This window comes from Heliconius melpomene, chromosome 15 (genome assembly GCF_056956725.1).
Source record: "Heliconius melpomene rosina isolate 202511_hmr_F chromosome 15, ASM5695672v1, whole genome shotgun sequence".
Lineage (NCBI taxonomy): Eukaryota > Metazoa > Arthropoda > Insecta > Lepidoptera > Nymphalidae > Heliconius > Heliconius melpomene.
The window spans coordinates 12,164,617-12,180,572 of NC_140403.1; positions in this window are offsets into that span (position 1 = coordinate 12,164,617).

Sequence of the window (15,956 nt, forward strand, 5' to 3'; positions counted from 1 at the left end):
TTCATATTTATATAGACTTGAAATTTTGTGCAACTTTCACTTACTAATCTTTTGACAATAATGTTGCAAATCTGATGTTGACTTTTACAAATAACGGTATCCGTGTTAGTTCAGCGATTACAAGTCACAGATTCATCACGCTGACATCGGAGTGCACAGCACGTCCAGCGATCATCAATTGTGTCCCGCACCCTCCTCAATCCGTCAACGCTATCGGAGAACGCTACCCGGAGCTTTAAGCCAACAGCAAAATTAATAACAGGCTCCGTTACAAATAAGTCTTAATGATAAATAAACAATTTCAGTAAAAAATGTTAAACCATCGGGATTATGAAGAAATAATGATCAACATATATCATTTAAGATACATTTTAGCTATCGCAGTATACAAGTACTTTGTATAATAACTTTGAAAGATTTGACATGTTATTCCAGAACGAGCTTTAAGCTCTGTTTGCTGTATTTCCGTAATGGTTTATTATGGCGTTTACTCACCTTCTAATAGGAAGGTGAGTAAGGTAATAACCTTACTTTAATACTCACATCAGCTGACGCCACGAGAATGCACTTTAATAATCCCCAAGATTCCTTACCAAGTAACATTTAATGTTCACGTCTTCGCATCTTTCTTCTAACACGCTTACGTCTCTACCTGATATCAGTCATAATTGAAACGCTTCTCACGTTTTCACCTAAAGCAGCGTACTTACACACTGCAGTGAAAATTGAGAACGATATTACTAAGAGACACTACTTTGTACGAGATGCAGCATTGTTTGTAAAAGCCAATTTCAAAAGTTGCTCATTTCGTTTATAGAACGTACTTTTACAGTCGTCGTTGATAGTTTCTTTTTATTTTGCTACGTAATAGAAAAATATTTTGGTTATTATTCTGTAATCTTCTTTTGGGGCTTTCAGCTTTCTGGGTAAAATATAATTTACTTTTTAATTCAGTGTCTCTGGTAAATATAGACTTATGTTTTACTATCATATTTTAATTTAAATCAAGCTAGCTCCAGTTTAAAGCATAAAAATAAATATACATATAAATTACAGAAAATCCGAAAACGAAGAGTACAAAAATACAAAGAAAAACTGCACAACTCGCTACAGGATCTAATTAAAAAAATAATATACAATCAAATTTATTATATTACATACAAATTAGTCTTTATTATAGTTTTTTTATAGTCGGTAGAGTTTATTTCATCTTAATTCACTTCCAAGTTTACCTGAAAATAGTATTCAGTTCGAGTCGCAAACGTAAAATGAAATAACTCCAGTCTTTATTTTCCAGTATATTTTTAATTAACAAACATTCTGCTTCGGAACGCGTGTAAAGCTTATCAACGAACTTTATTACTGTACTTGTAGTTTCAGAAATTAGTATAAACTACCTATGTAAATTTACATTTTTGCAGTTTTTTAGAATGACAAAAGGGAAAGTTGGTTATTATTTTCTTATAACACGGTGTATTATATAAGAATTTATAAAAAAGATTTACAACTTAAAATAGTACACATAGAATTAATTAAATTATAATAATATTATATCTTATTTGTAGTATTTTTTTCTATATACCCAATATTCTATTGTTTGATTCATCAGCGTCAGAAGGAATTAATTAAGAAATGGAAACTCAGTAACTAGAAATATAAAGACTACAATTTTCATACTCAAAATTGTAACTGCAAATAGTAAATAACGACAATTTTAGTTGACTTAATTCCTACTGATATTGGAAGCAATCAGGCGATACTCCTTCTTTGTTCTAGTGCTGTATATATGTTTCAGGTATGAGTTGAGGTGACAATGTCTCCTGTGTTCTCACCAGACGGTTGACTGAACGATCCCGACCTACTCACGGTCGAAGAAACTTACTAAGCGCGCTGCTATTTACTTACTACTTGTTGTTGGGTCGTCATTGTGCTCCGAGTTTTACTTTGTTTGTATTCAGCCGACTATCAGCTTGCGTCACCCAAAAGTGAAACTAGAGGTATATTGCTCGTTGATCCTATAACGTATACCTGTGATTTATCCTCGTTTGCGGGAACTCATAAAATTCCACATAGAATAGAATAGAATAGAATATACTTTATTGCACACATAAATGAAATATATAGACAGAACAACACAAATAAAATTTAAAGAAAAACACGTATGCAAAGGCGGTCTTATTGCTTTAAGCAATCTCCACCAGACAACCTTTGAAACATTACGGAAAAATTGTAATGAGGAGAAAGGGGACAACGTCTCAGTGCAAATCTTATGAAATATAATTAATTAATTATTATATAATATATAATAAATAAGTCAATAATATAAAATAAACTTACATAAAATGTGTTTAATGTTTATATACTTTACACATACATACATACAAATATTGAAAAATAATATATACTTACACATATATACATACATACATAAAACGTGTTCAAAAATATATATATAATATTAAAAAAATAAATAAAGATAAACTATTATACTAAATTAAATAAGTACTCTTTTAGACGATTTTTAAAACTGTATAGAGATTTGGAATGTCGAACTTCTGTAGGAAGTTCATTCCAAAGAATTGCAGATTTCATAGTAAAAGACTTGGAATAAAATAGGGTATGGGAAGTTGGTAATTTAAGGAGATTATCACAACGGGATCTAAGGTGGAGGTGAAGAAGTGAATCGGCACCTAGGAAACAAAATCGATTTTTTAAGTAGGAGGGAGAGAGAGAGTTGTACAGGATAGAATAGAGGAGAGTCAGCATGCGGAAATTTCGGCGATGTCGGATAGGAAGCCATCCCAGCTGACGACGATGATCAGAAACATGATCAAATTTACGTAAACCGAAGATAAATCTAATACATAGATTTTGTAACCGCTCTAGTTTATTTAGTTGTTCCTCAGATAAGTCTGGGTAACACGAATCAGCATAGTCTAAAATCGGTAACAGTAGTGAATGAGCTAGAGCAGTTTTGGTCTTTATAGGTAGGAAATATTTCCATCGTTTGAGCGATCCGATAGTGGCAAATAATTTACGGCTAACCTCAGCTATCTGTACTGACCAAGATAGGGAATTGTCTATAATAATACCAAGGTTCTTAATAGATGGACTCAGGCTCAAATCGACGCCGCCAAACTGTATAGCAGGGAGGCTATTCTGGTCAAGTTTTTTTAGTTGCTTAGAGCCACCAATAATACTGACCTGTGACTTGGCAGGATTGACAGTTAAGCCAAAAGATTTGCTCCACCTACTAACATTCCGCAAATCTTCGTTAAGCTTATGAATAGCCTCACTAACATCATCAAACGGGGCGGCTAAGTAAATTTGAAGGTCGTCAGCATATAGATGAAAGGAAGAGCATAGATTTTGGCAAACTGAATTAATAAAAATGGAGAAAAGGAGAGGAGAGAGGACACCACCTTGGGGAACACCGGCAGAAAGAGAGCAAAGGGAATATGACTTGTCATTGGCTTGAACGTACTGTTGCCGATCACATAAATAGCTTCTGAACCACTCAGTGGCTTCAGGAGAGATATTTATTGAACGCAGAACAGCAACCAAGAGATCAGTATCAACAGAATTAAAGGCGTTGCTAAAGTCCAGCAAAGCAATGACTGTAAGATTTTGTTTGTCCATGCTAAGTCTGATATCGTCACAAACTTTAATCAAAGTAGTGACTGTGCTATGCCCGTTACGGAATCCAGACTGGAACTCGGATAATATATGGTTGTCAAATAGATATTGATTTAGTTGCTGAAAAACAATACGTTCCAAGACCTTTGACAAGAAAGGAAGGATGGAGATAGGACGGTAGTGAGAGAAGGATTTTGGATCTTTGGTTTTGGGTATGGGGATAACGCGGGCAATGCGCCACAAACTGGGAAAAGTGTTATGGGAAATAGAAAAATTTAAAATATGGGTAATGACTGGAGCTAAGACTTCCAAGGGCAAAATAATCATTTTGCGGTTGATGCCATCATAACCAGAAGCATCAGATTTGATGGCTAGGATACTGTTTCTTACCTGGGATGGGGTTATAGGAGCAAAGTTAAAAGGAACGATTGTGGGAGACGGCAAGGAGTTGATATAATTCAATGTATTTGCCCTAATTGTGTTGTCCATAGGTGTTATTGAGGCAAAGTGTTTATTCAAGGCATCAACGTCTAGATTGCAATTCAAATCCTTACGTTGCCGGCCAATGCCTAGCGATTCCAGAAATTTCCACAACTTACGTGGGCTTAAGTTTTGTAAGCTCAAGTCAATATAGTTACGTTGCGCGTCCCTGCAAACTCTGCTACATCGGTTACGCAAGCTCTTATACCTTAAAAGATTCTGATCGGTGGGATTATGCTTATATTTGGATTTCGCCACATTTCTTTTAGTCATCAGTGACTTAATATCTGGCGTAAGCCATGGAGCGGGTAAGTGTTTTAATTTAATTGGCCGAAAAGGAGCGTGCTTGTCATAGAGCTCAGTTAAAATAGAATTAAATATCTCCAACATGTCATCGATAGTTGTTGTGTTAAAAATGACGTTCCAGTCGATGTCATTGAGATCAACCAAGAACTCGTCATTATTAAATTTTTTAAAACTGCGTCGCATGACGACAGATGGCTTGGGCTTAGGGGGACGAACATTATAAGACAAATACATTAAATCATGGTAGGAAAAGGCGTCAGCAGGAAGTTGACCATGGATCATAACATGGTCAACGGAGGAAACAATCATAAGATCGAGTTGGGATGGGGCACAGTTCGGAAAAAAATGTGTAGGATTCGAAGGAAGTAATTTTAAATTTGAGCTATTAATGATGTTAAGGAGTTGTTTTGCTCGTAAATCATTTTTAATAATACAGGTATTAAAGTCTCCAAGAATTATGGTGTGATCAACGCTTGGCACATGTTTCTCCAATAAGGTCTCCAAAGTGTGAAAATAATCTATATGTAGCGAAGGGCTGTAAAAAACCCCAAGTAATAGCTTTAATCGACCAAGTAAAATTTCTATAAAAATATGTTCAGCAGATTCAGAGTATTGCGATGGAGACATACTAACAATTGTGAAAGGTAAGTGGTTGCGAATATAGATGGCTACACCACCACCACCTTTACCTGTACGGTCATTACGTATGAGATGGAAGTTAGGTATAGAGAAGGAGGAGGAAGGAAGGCAGGGTTTAAGGAATGTTTCAGAAATTAAAATCGCGTGCACGTTGGCGCAATCAAAGGAGGCTAATAAGTCAGGATAGTGTGCAGGAACGGATTGGGCATTAATATGTAGGACATTGAAATTCTTGGGAAAATTGGAAAATGTGTCGACAAGTAGAGTGGAAAGAGGAACGGAAGTACTATGAAAACTACTTACAGATGAAGATGATAAAGAACAAAATGAATCGTCGTTTGAGTTAGATGAAGCATTATAAACAAACATATTACATATACAATTAAATAAAATAAATAATAAAAAAAATAAAAAAAATGTAAAATAAATATAAATACTAATTTATATAATATAATAAATGTACCAAATAAAAAAATATATATATAAAATAAAATGTGCAAAGATCACATTATTCACCCTTCACCACCAGCAGTAACAAAAAAAATAAAAAAAATTTAAAGCGGTAGGAGATTACATACAATATACCTTACAAGAGACACCAGTAATAATAAAAAACCTTACAATCACAGACTACTTACACAAATAGAAAAAAAAAAGAAAACTATAATAAAAAAAAGGACAAAACTAATAAAGGTACTTCGTATCTACACTCTATACTCTATAACAAAAATCACTAGAAAGTTAAAATATATATATATATTGACTGTAGTAAAAATGATGTTATGTTTCATTTTTACTGAAGAATAAGTACACCAAAACTACATAAGATCATCGATAGAATATATATATATATATATATATATATATATATATATATATATATATATATATATATATATATATTATAACTGAAATTTACATACTATATTATATACACTAGGAGAAAAAAAAAATCAACAATTATGATTACATAAAACAATAGTGAATTAGAAGTGACTGTTACCTGCACGGGCTAGCTATTAAATATTCCTTAAATAACAGTATTTAACACTAGAAGCGCCGCCGTCCCATTTTTGACCCAAACGCAAGGTTGATTGTATATAACTTTTTTATTTGTTAATTTATGTAAATGAAATTTTTTTACTATTACCAATTTTACACCTTTATTTAATTAAAAATATAAATAATTTTATAGCAGTCATACTTTTTGAAAAAAAAATAGGTTTACCTAGAACTGCCGCTGGGTCATTTTTGTCCCGCCATTATTATTTTATTATTTGAGGGTATAATTTGACATATTTTCATGCCTCGGGGACGAGGTGGAAGGGAAAGGGCAATACGGGGGCGGAAAAAAATTTGAATAATAGGTTTAGCAGTCAATGCCTAAGTTTTTAGGGTTCTGTAGCTTTTAAGGAAAAAAAAACCCTTATAAGATATTTTTTTGTCCATCCGTCTGTCTGTGCCTTTATCTCAGGAATGCTTGGAGAAATCGAGTTGATATTCATATGAGTATATGAATATGAACTATATGACGATCTACAGTCCCTTGATTTCCTGAAAAAGCGCCCTTAAAAAATGATATGACTATTTATATAGTAAAAAACATGTATTTCGACACTATAAAGGGAATCAAATTAATAAGGTACTTTAAGTTAACTTAGAATTATGAAATTTGGTAGCTAGCATCTACATGTAGTACTAGTACAGAAAAAAATCTGAAAACTATACATTTATGTATAAATCTTAAAAAATAATAGCCTGAAAAGTAGGGTAAAATTGGTGTCAATACTAAATTTTGCCGCTAGTCCAAGTGAGGTATCAGATGAAAGGATGACTAAGCTAGGCTTGAATTTCAGAAAAACACTTGATACCAAATGTGGGCAATTGTAGGGCAGGTAGAGGGAACCTGGGAACCTAGTGCTATGCACTCCGCTGGCATTTTCCGCCGAATTTTGGAGGCATTACCACGCAATGTTATAAATCATCTGTGATGTATCACTGATGAAGAATATATTAATGCATTACTTGGCCTAATAATAATATTAACTAATTTCAATAACTTATAATTTTATAAGAGTTATTCAGTTAGTTGTCACGACCTTAGAACGTATTAGAAATATTTGATTCTTTCTTTGTGTTTTATTTTTTGGTACTTTTATGTTTGTTAAAGAATAAGAATTGATTATTAAATATGGTCTACATATTTTACGAATTATTTTAATAATATTTTTTTTGTATTATACCAACAATCAACATAATAAGTAGAATGGGACAAATTTGTCACGACGGCGGTTCAAGGGGGGTATCAATCTTCGGCACTTCTAGTGTTAAGGGGTATTTATTAGCTGTATATATGTATGTAGATATTTTTTATTAGACATTTGGTTAATATGGTTAAGCAAAAAATATGTTTTCAATTAATTATTATTTGGTATAAATTAAATCATAATAGTTTAAAATAAGATCAATTCATAAATCTAACAATAATGTAAGTAAAATGTATTTTTTAACCGACTTCTGTAAGAAAAGGAGGTTATCAATTCGACTGTATTTTTATTTTATTTTTTTTATTATTATTTAATTTATGTTTGTTACCTCATAACTTTTGACTGGGTGAACCGATTTTGATATTTTTTTTTATTTGAAAGGGGAAGCTTCCCGAATGGTCCCATTTTTTTTTGGTCCATGTCTGACAATGGTATCCATGAGAAAATCACATAAGTCTTGAATTTGCATTAGGCATGTGCGCGACAAATAGACGAATAACTCAATGTCGCGCCAACCGATTTTGATGATTCTTTTTTTATTTGAAAGGATACATTTCAAGGATAATTTTGTGAAAGTTTGGTTAGGTTCCAATTATGAAATCCGGTGAAAATTGAGAAAGTTTGTTTTTTTTGGTAAAAAATTGGTTATACTGAAATAGTTACAAACAAAAACTTTTTAAATTGATGTCAGAATTGAGATTCCTGATCGTTACATTTCTTTTCAACCAACCTCAAAAAAGAGGATATTCTCATTTTCAACCAACTTCAAAAAAGGGAGATTCCCAATTCGCCCGAATACTTTTTATGTATGTTCTGGTCAATATACCAAAATGTTACTTTGCACAAAAATGGTGTCAAGTAAAACAAACAGGCTTAGTTATTAGATATTGTAGTAAAGGTGTTGTAGCATTAGCTTGACACCGACTTCAAAATTATAAAATCTTTGTAAAATTATTTTTCACTTTTTAGTTCGTTGTTAGAAGTCGGTTTTTGTTTTTGTTATAAATTAATTTTTAAGTAAAATCAAGGTAATTTTATAAATAAAACAGAAAAGAGAGATTTACTGTTATCACTTAGCGTTCAGAAGTAAGCGAAACTAGATGAATTATTTAACAGCTTCCGCTTTTGATTCTTTTGATTCAAATAAACAATGTTGACAGAACTATTTATAGCTTTATTTTTATCTCCCGAAGTTCAGCGGACTCAGACAATCCCCTCATTGCTCTGAAATAAAACAGGAAGAACTTTTGTAAACAAATTGTGGAAATAAATAGAACCTTCTCAATGGCGGTCAAAAATCGTTAGTTAAAATGTATGTGACCGGAGCAATACATATGAATGTGGTCAGGATCTAAACTGGGATAAATCACGGAGCAGGCGTTATGCACATAACTCTTCGGCCTCGGACCGCGTCACATTAGCGCGGTCTTGTCCCCTAGCACGGAATATTAAAGTTCTGGAATAGAAATATTTATATTTGTATAGAAGTAAAATTTCAATAACTATCGAGGTTTTATTGCTTATTCGAGCGAACAGAAAAATGGCGCAGTTATATCTTAATTCCTTTATATATTACTAATGTGTGCTGAATAGACACGATCGAATTTTTTATTGTTGCTCATTTATAATTACATGAAATATCCAATACTATTTCCATACAGGTGAATAAAATTCATTTACTTAGATGTCCCGCCATTTTCAAAATAAGTCGTAGCATAACAATAATCCTTTTGTAGTTAATATTAAACCCTTGAAACGTTAAAATTCAGTCCCGAGATTGCGAGAAGTTATAGTGGGACCTAATTTAATTCATTGTCCCCGCCTTGTCGACCCTTTCCCGACAAAGCATAAACGATTTTATGCAAAAATCTTGAATTGCGCATATTAATGTGGCTAAATAAAGCCGTTCATTTTCATATATTTTTCGCTCTTATTAGCTATTTCATTTACATATAACAAGTTAATTATGCGTTACCGTGGCCTATTATGTACAAAGAATAAAGGAGTAATGAGAATGTTGCTTCTAAATCTTTTGTTTCCATTTTTCTTGTAAGATAACAGGAAAAAAGATTTCAAAAAAAAATAAATTATAAGCAAAAAATCATTTTTAGAAAAACCTTTTATTTAAACGCTTTAAAAAGGAGAAAATAAAATTTCTCTTTTAAATTTTAACTATCAACTCATAACCTCATTGTACACAATTTATATGATCATAAAAGCTTGTCGCGCGATTTACTTGTGTAAATTAACTAGTACTAATTTAATTATGTAAAATCTGCTAGGTTTCAATTTTTACAGTTTCAATTTAATTAAATATTTAATAACGCGACAAGCTTTTATGATCATATAAATTGTGTACAATGAGGTTATGAGTCGATAGTTAAAATTTAAAAGAGAAATTTTATTTTCTCCTTTTTAAAGCGTTTAAATAAAAGCTTTTTTCTAAAGCCCGGACTCGAGCACGTTCCTTATAGGTCCTGAGCCAGCCGTTAAGTTAGAAAAGTTCAGGTTTCTTGAATCCGTTATGCACGAGTCTGGAGGCATCGATCACGATGTCCATGGCCGGATAAGTGCTGCCTGGGCCAAATGGCGGGAGGTCACTGGTGTGGTCTGTGACCGAAGAAAACCGCCAAGCTCAAGGGCCTGATATACAAGAGCATCATACGACCGGTTCTTTTATACGGCAGCGAATGTTGGCCAGCACTATCTCGGTACACTCAGGAGCTTCACGTCACGGAAATGAAGATGCTGAGGTGGATGTGCGGCGTGACGCGGTCTGACCGCATACGCACACATTCGTTCGAGGTAGTCTTGGGGCCCGTGACGTAGCGGATAAGTTCCAAGAGCGCCGCCTGAGATGGTTTGGCCACGTTACGCGCCGGTCTAAGAACTATGTCGGATGCAAGTGCCTTGCTATATCAGTTCCTGGAGTGAGACCTCCTGGACGCCCAAGGAAGCGCTGGTTGGATGTCGTGATGCCGGATATGAGAGCCAATGGTCTAACCACCGAGGACGCAAAAGACCGCGCAAGGTGGAGTAGGTTGAGTAGGAAAGCAGACCCTGGCAATAGCCGGGATTAATGCCAGAAGGAAGAAGGTTTCTCACACTAGATGTCATATTATTTTTCTTATTATTCTCGGCAAGCCCTTTCATTTGATACCCGTATTGCAGATGTGCATAAATAATAACTATTCCGCCATCTTAGATGTTTCGCCATATTAGATTTAGAAAAACGTCACATCTTTCGAGTTACTCTCAACGAGCCCTTTCAATAGATATCCATATTGTAGAAGTAGACTAAAATTAACTATTTGGCTATCTTGGATGGTCCGCCATATTGGATTTAGAATGACGTTAGATTATTTTTCGAGTTGCTCTCAATAAGCCCTTTCATTTGATATCCATATTGCAGAATTGCAAAAATAATAACTATTCGTTCATCTTGGATGGTCCCCCATATTGGATTTAGAATAACGTCACATTATTTCCCAAGTTGCTCTCAAGAAGCCCTTTCATTTGATGCCCAAATTATAGAAGTGCATTAAATATAACTATTCCGCCATCTTGGGTGGTCCGCCTTATTAGATTTAGAATGACGTCACATCATTTTTCAAGTTGCTCTTAAGAAGCCCTTTCATTTGATACCCGTAATGTACAAGTGCATCAAAAATAACTATTCTGTTACTTTGGATGGTTCGCCATATTGGATTTAGAATGACGTTACACTATTTTTCCAGTTACTCTCAACAAGCCCTTTCATTTGATACCCATATTATAGAAGTTCATGAAATATAACTATTCCGCCATCCTGGATGGTCCGCCATATTGCATTTAGAATGAAGTTATAAACCTTATCGTGCATTGTCATCCAAACCAAACGTGTATACAAAATTTCAGCTCAATCGTACGAACATACCTTTCATTATATGAAAGCACAAAAAACTTGAATCGTGTCAATTCTATTGGATTTCAAGTGATGTCACATTATTTTTCTAATAGTTCTCGGCAAGATCTTTCATTTGATACCCATATTGCAGAAGTGCATAAATAATAACTATTCCGCCATCTTAGATGTTCCGCCATATTGGATTTAGTATAACGTCACATTATTTTTAGAGTTACGGTCAACGACCCATTTCATTTAATATCTATATTGTAGAAGTAGACCAAATAGATACTCGGCTATCTTCAATTTCCATCTTATGGGATTTAGAGTGATATCACATTATTTTTCGAGTTGCTCTCAACGAGTCCTTTCATTTGATACCCATATTGTAGAAGTACATTAAAAATAACAATTCCGCCATCTTGCATGGTCCGCCATATTACATTTAGAAGGACGTCACATATTTTATCGTGCATTGTCATCTAAAGTAAACGTGTATACAAAATTTCAGCTCAATCGGTTGACGATATCTACTTCAAAATTGAGCTCTAAGATTTCACCCGAACCCACATACATACATTGCAAGTTAAATAAAAGCTTTTAATTATATTCTTTGTAACTCGCATATATTTTTTTTAAATGTTAGAAGTTAAAATAAATACAAAAATATACAAAACGAAACAATATTGAGAAATAGATTATATTTGATGATTGCTTGAACAGTAAGTAGTTTATAAATGGAAATAAAAGAATGTAGATCGCCCTATTTACTTTCGGTAAGAAACTCTGAAATGCAATGTTTTATGTTTTCTTTCTTTATGATTTCTATTCAGGTCGAATACGTTAAGAAAAGGAAGAATTTTTACTGTTTCCTATATTGGCAAAGGAAATCAAAGAAAATAAATAGCCATGGCTTCAACGAAATAAAATTGGGACAAGAAAAAAACTTACTATTGAGGCCTGTCGTATAGTGACACAAGCGTAAACGCGACAGGTTGTGGGTTCGATTTCCTTGAAGAAAATAAATATTCAATATTTTTATTTTTTTTCAACGAGGCAAAGCACGGCATTGAATTCCACCACTCAACACGCAATGCATCAAGAATTCTCAGGTTCCCTGTTATGTGTGGAATACAAAGTAAAGTAGTTGTGGGTTCGATTCTCACTTGGGGAATGAAATGTTTAAAAAAAACATTTTGTAACTCTGGTGTCGAGGCATAAGAAAAGACGGAAAGTGGAGAGCGGAGTGTCTTAACACGAGGGTCCCTCTGCTTACTCTACTGTAAGCGGAATACAATCTGAATATGCAAAAAGGATCCCGCTATGAGGTATCATAAAATCACAATATAAAGTAATTTCTAAGTAAATTAATATGGACGGAAAACACCCAAAATGTAAATGGAATGAGCCGTAACCGAAGTGGAAGGCGTCCATTTATAGGCGGTTATTGATGTTTATGCAAACTAAGTACTAACGGACGGGTAAAAAGCTTTTCCATTATATATTATGTCAAGATCTACTTTCTTAAAACCCCTAAAGGCTCTTGAATATACAAAGTATTGTCAATATCAAGATATACAAATATAAGTAAATACATTTTTTATAGGTATGTAGATTTGAGCTATCAATAGTATAACATTTATATGCGCTTATATTCTTTTGTTTCCTCGAAAATGACTTATATATTCATTGAATAAACTGTCTAAAGAAATAGGGGGATGGGGGGGTGCATGGTGTCGAGACGCTTCATTCCCCACGTTAATACGCTCGTATATAGAAAGGTATAGTGACAAGCGATGGTCCTGGATTTCGTCGTCGATACAAAAAAACTATAAATAGTCTACTAGATTCACATTTATCTAAGATGTTGCTTCCTTTATAGTGGCAAAGAGTTTTTATAAAAGACATAAAGTGTGTCTTTTATGACACCAGTAACCAAAGAGCACTTTGAGCTGTAAAAGAACCCAACTTTAATATTATTTTGACTTGATATAGTTGTGTATAATAAACGTAACAGCGGACATATTTAAAATTAAAAAATACTTTTGTACGACACGAGATAAGAATGTAACAAAGGTTTATCAGTTTCTAACTGTAGGCACGTACTTATAAAGCTGTCGCATTACGAGACCCGAGTTGGCTTAGGCTTATCTGTCAACAAGATATCTGAAATGGGCACCTGCAGAGAGGAAGTTGAAAACAAGGCGTGAGATGGTTTCTGAGCGCCCGCTGATAAATTTGCGATAATGTATCCAAAGGTTTATCTGCGCTGTAGCCGTGGTATTATGGACGGGTATATTGTAAACTAGCGGCCCGCTCGCGGTTTCTCCCGCGTGAACTATGTTATTATTAATTTCTGTCTCCATGACTATGTTCTAGTGACGTCTATGCAAAATTTGAGACTCCTAGCATTTATAATAACGAAGTTTCATACAAACTTTCGACCCCAAAAACAACCCCTTAGAAATCGAATATTGCAAATTCCCGTCTTAGCGAGCACCTACGTCCTACAAGTAACTCCTATGCAAAATTTGAGATTCCTAGCACTTGTAGTTTCTGAGATTTCGTGATGAGTGAGTGACCTTTCGATTTTATATATATAGATAGATATTGTAATTTAATAACCACTAGAGATACATTTTAATGTATCATCATGATTTATTTTAAATTCAATTATTTTCTTATTATTTTTATATATTACTAAAGTTAAATATAATTTTAATAACTCAATGCAACCAAGAGCGGACAATAACAGACTACGCTTTATAGGTCACTTGAGAAGCTTCTTACTCACAAGGAATTTCTTTAAAGTATTCCTTAGGAACTTTTATATTTTTAAGCTCCAGTTTATATTCACTGAGAAGATATGAAAAGAGTACATCAGACAAATATTTGCTGTTTACACGAACTACGAGTATTGTCGTTTGAAGACGGCGGCCGGAGCTGGAAAGTTGAAAGGTTTATGTAAGTACCCACTTTGTTGTCATCTCTTCTTCTATATGAGAGTTCATAAGTCCATTAGCTCTTGTTTATTGTGATAAGGAGATTAGTCTGACCTGAGAATTTACAGCAAGAGTATTAAGTATGGTATGTAAGTACATGTTTAACTTTTGATATGATAAATGATTTTTTTTATATTCAGTGTATTTTATTTAAAGTTTAGCTTAAAATTAAATATTTGCAATTTTGTTTAGAGACAAGTTATTCGATAAGAAAATATATTTGTTTCCTGTACCTATAAGAAATTACAAATACATAAAAAAATATTCAAAATAAGATTTAATATATAGACACATTCACATCGCACAATGTCCGCGGCGAATAATAGAATGAGTGACAAACGTCTCCTCCTCATTTCCGGTCACCCTTGAAACACACAAATTGCAAGCAATTTTCAGGCTCGTTGACCGCGTTCGGGATGCCAATGCCTATTTCTTTATATCCTTACCAAAGCTATGTGGTTCATCTCAATTTGTGAATGTGTCATAGAAGACGTTACATACAAATGTATTGATGTATACTATTGTCAGCGCATTCAATTCAATTATATTTCAGTTTTCACTACTCATATTAATTGTTTATCAATAACATTTTACCTCGAGACAATCGTGTTTACGTTTTTGCGTAATTCTCGTGGTATTTGCCTGTTTTCCAGATATAGTGGCGCCTACGTAATGCTTGACTGAACGCGATAGATATGAGTTGGCTATGTCTAGATTGAAAAAAATGAATTTCCAATACATGTATGTAGTTTTTTTGAGTATAGATAATTATTCATGTTATTTTATTAATATTTATGTTTTGCTATACTATATAAAAACTTAAAGAATTAACTAAAATGTTATATTTATAATAAGCAAATGGAATATGTAATATTATATATTTATTCACAATTAATTTTAAATTATGATTATATCCTAACATTGAAGAACAATACTAGCAGTAGTTAACATTTTGTGGTATTTTTTTTTTATATATACCTCCTACTAATACTATGTTAATTTTCATTAGATAATCAAAGCTACTCGCAGAACAACATTTTCGGAAATTAGAGACGACATTCGCAAACTTATCTCGTATTCTCGTTAGCGGCTAGTCAGCCTGCTGAATACGTAAGCGTGTCATTCACTATTAAGCAGCCGGGACGTGACGGTTGATGAAAACATCCCGAAGGAACTGCGATTTATACACAATTAACCATATTAAATGGAGCGGGTTTCTTCGAATATATGTACGTTACATATATAATCATAAATATGAAAATATATATGGATTTCTTTGTTTCTTTATATACAGGCAGGTTGGCACGGTTGGTTGTTGTGGTATAAAATTGATATCATAATATTAAAATATTTCGTACTATATAGCTAAATTTTGTCAAATGGCTATTGTTGTGAATAGGCGACACTCGCTTGATGTGCCAAAATTATATTAGCTTACATTAACTTACAATTTATTAAACTTATACTTATTGTTGTTTTTTTTTTCAACTTCAGGTTCTAGCCTGCATAAAAGGGTAGGGACAACTTCGTTCTCCATACTTCGTTGAATTCTCATTGTTGATCAATTCACCTCCTCCCCCCTCTCCGCCCTCTTTATTTCGGAGTATATTTTGTTTCGTAGTTAACATAATTATGGATGTTGATGGTGATTTCACGATCGTCTGTCAACACTGTGACAGATTAAAATTATGAAGATGCTTCTATATCCTCTCTTAGAACGTGATTAATAACAAAATTAAG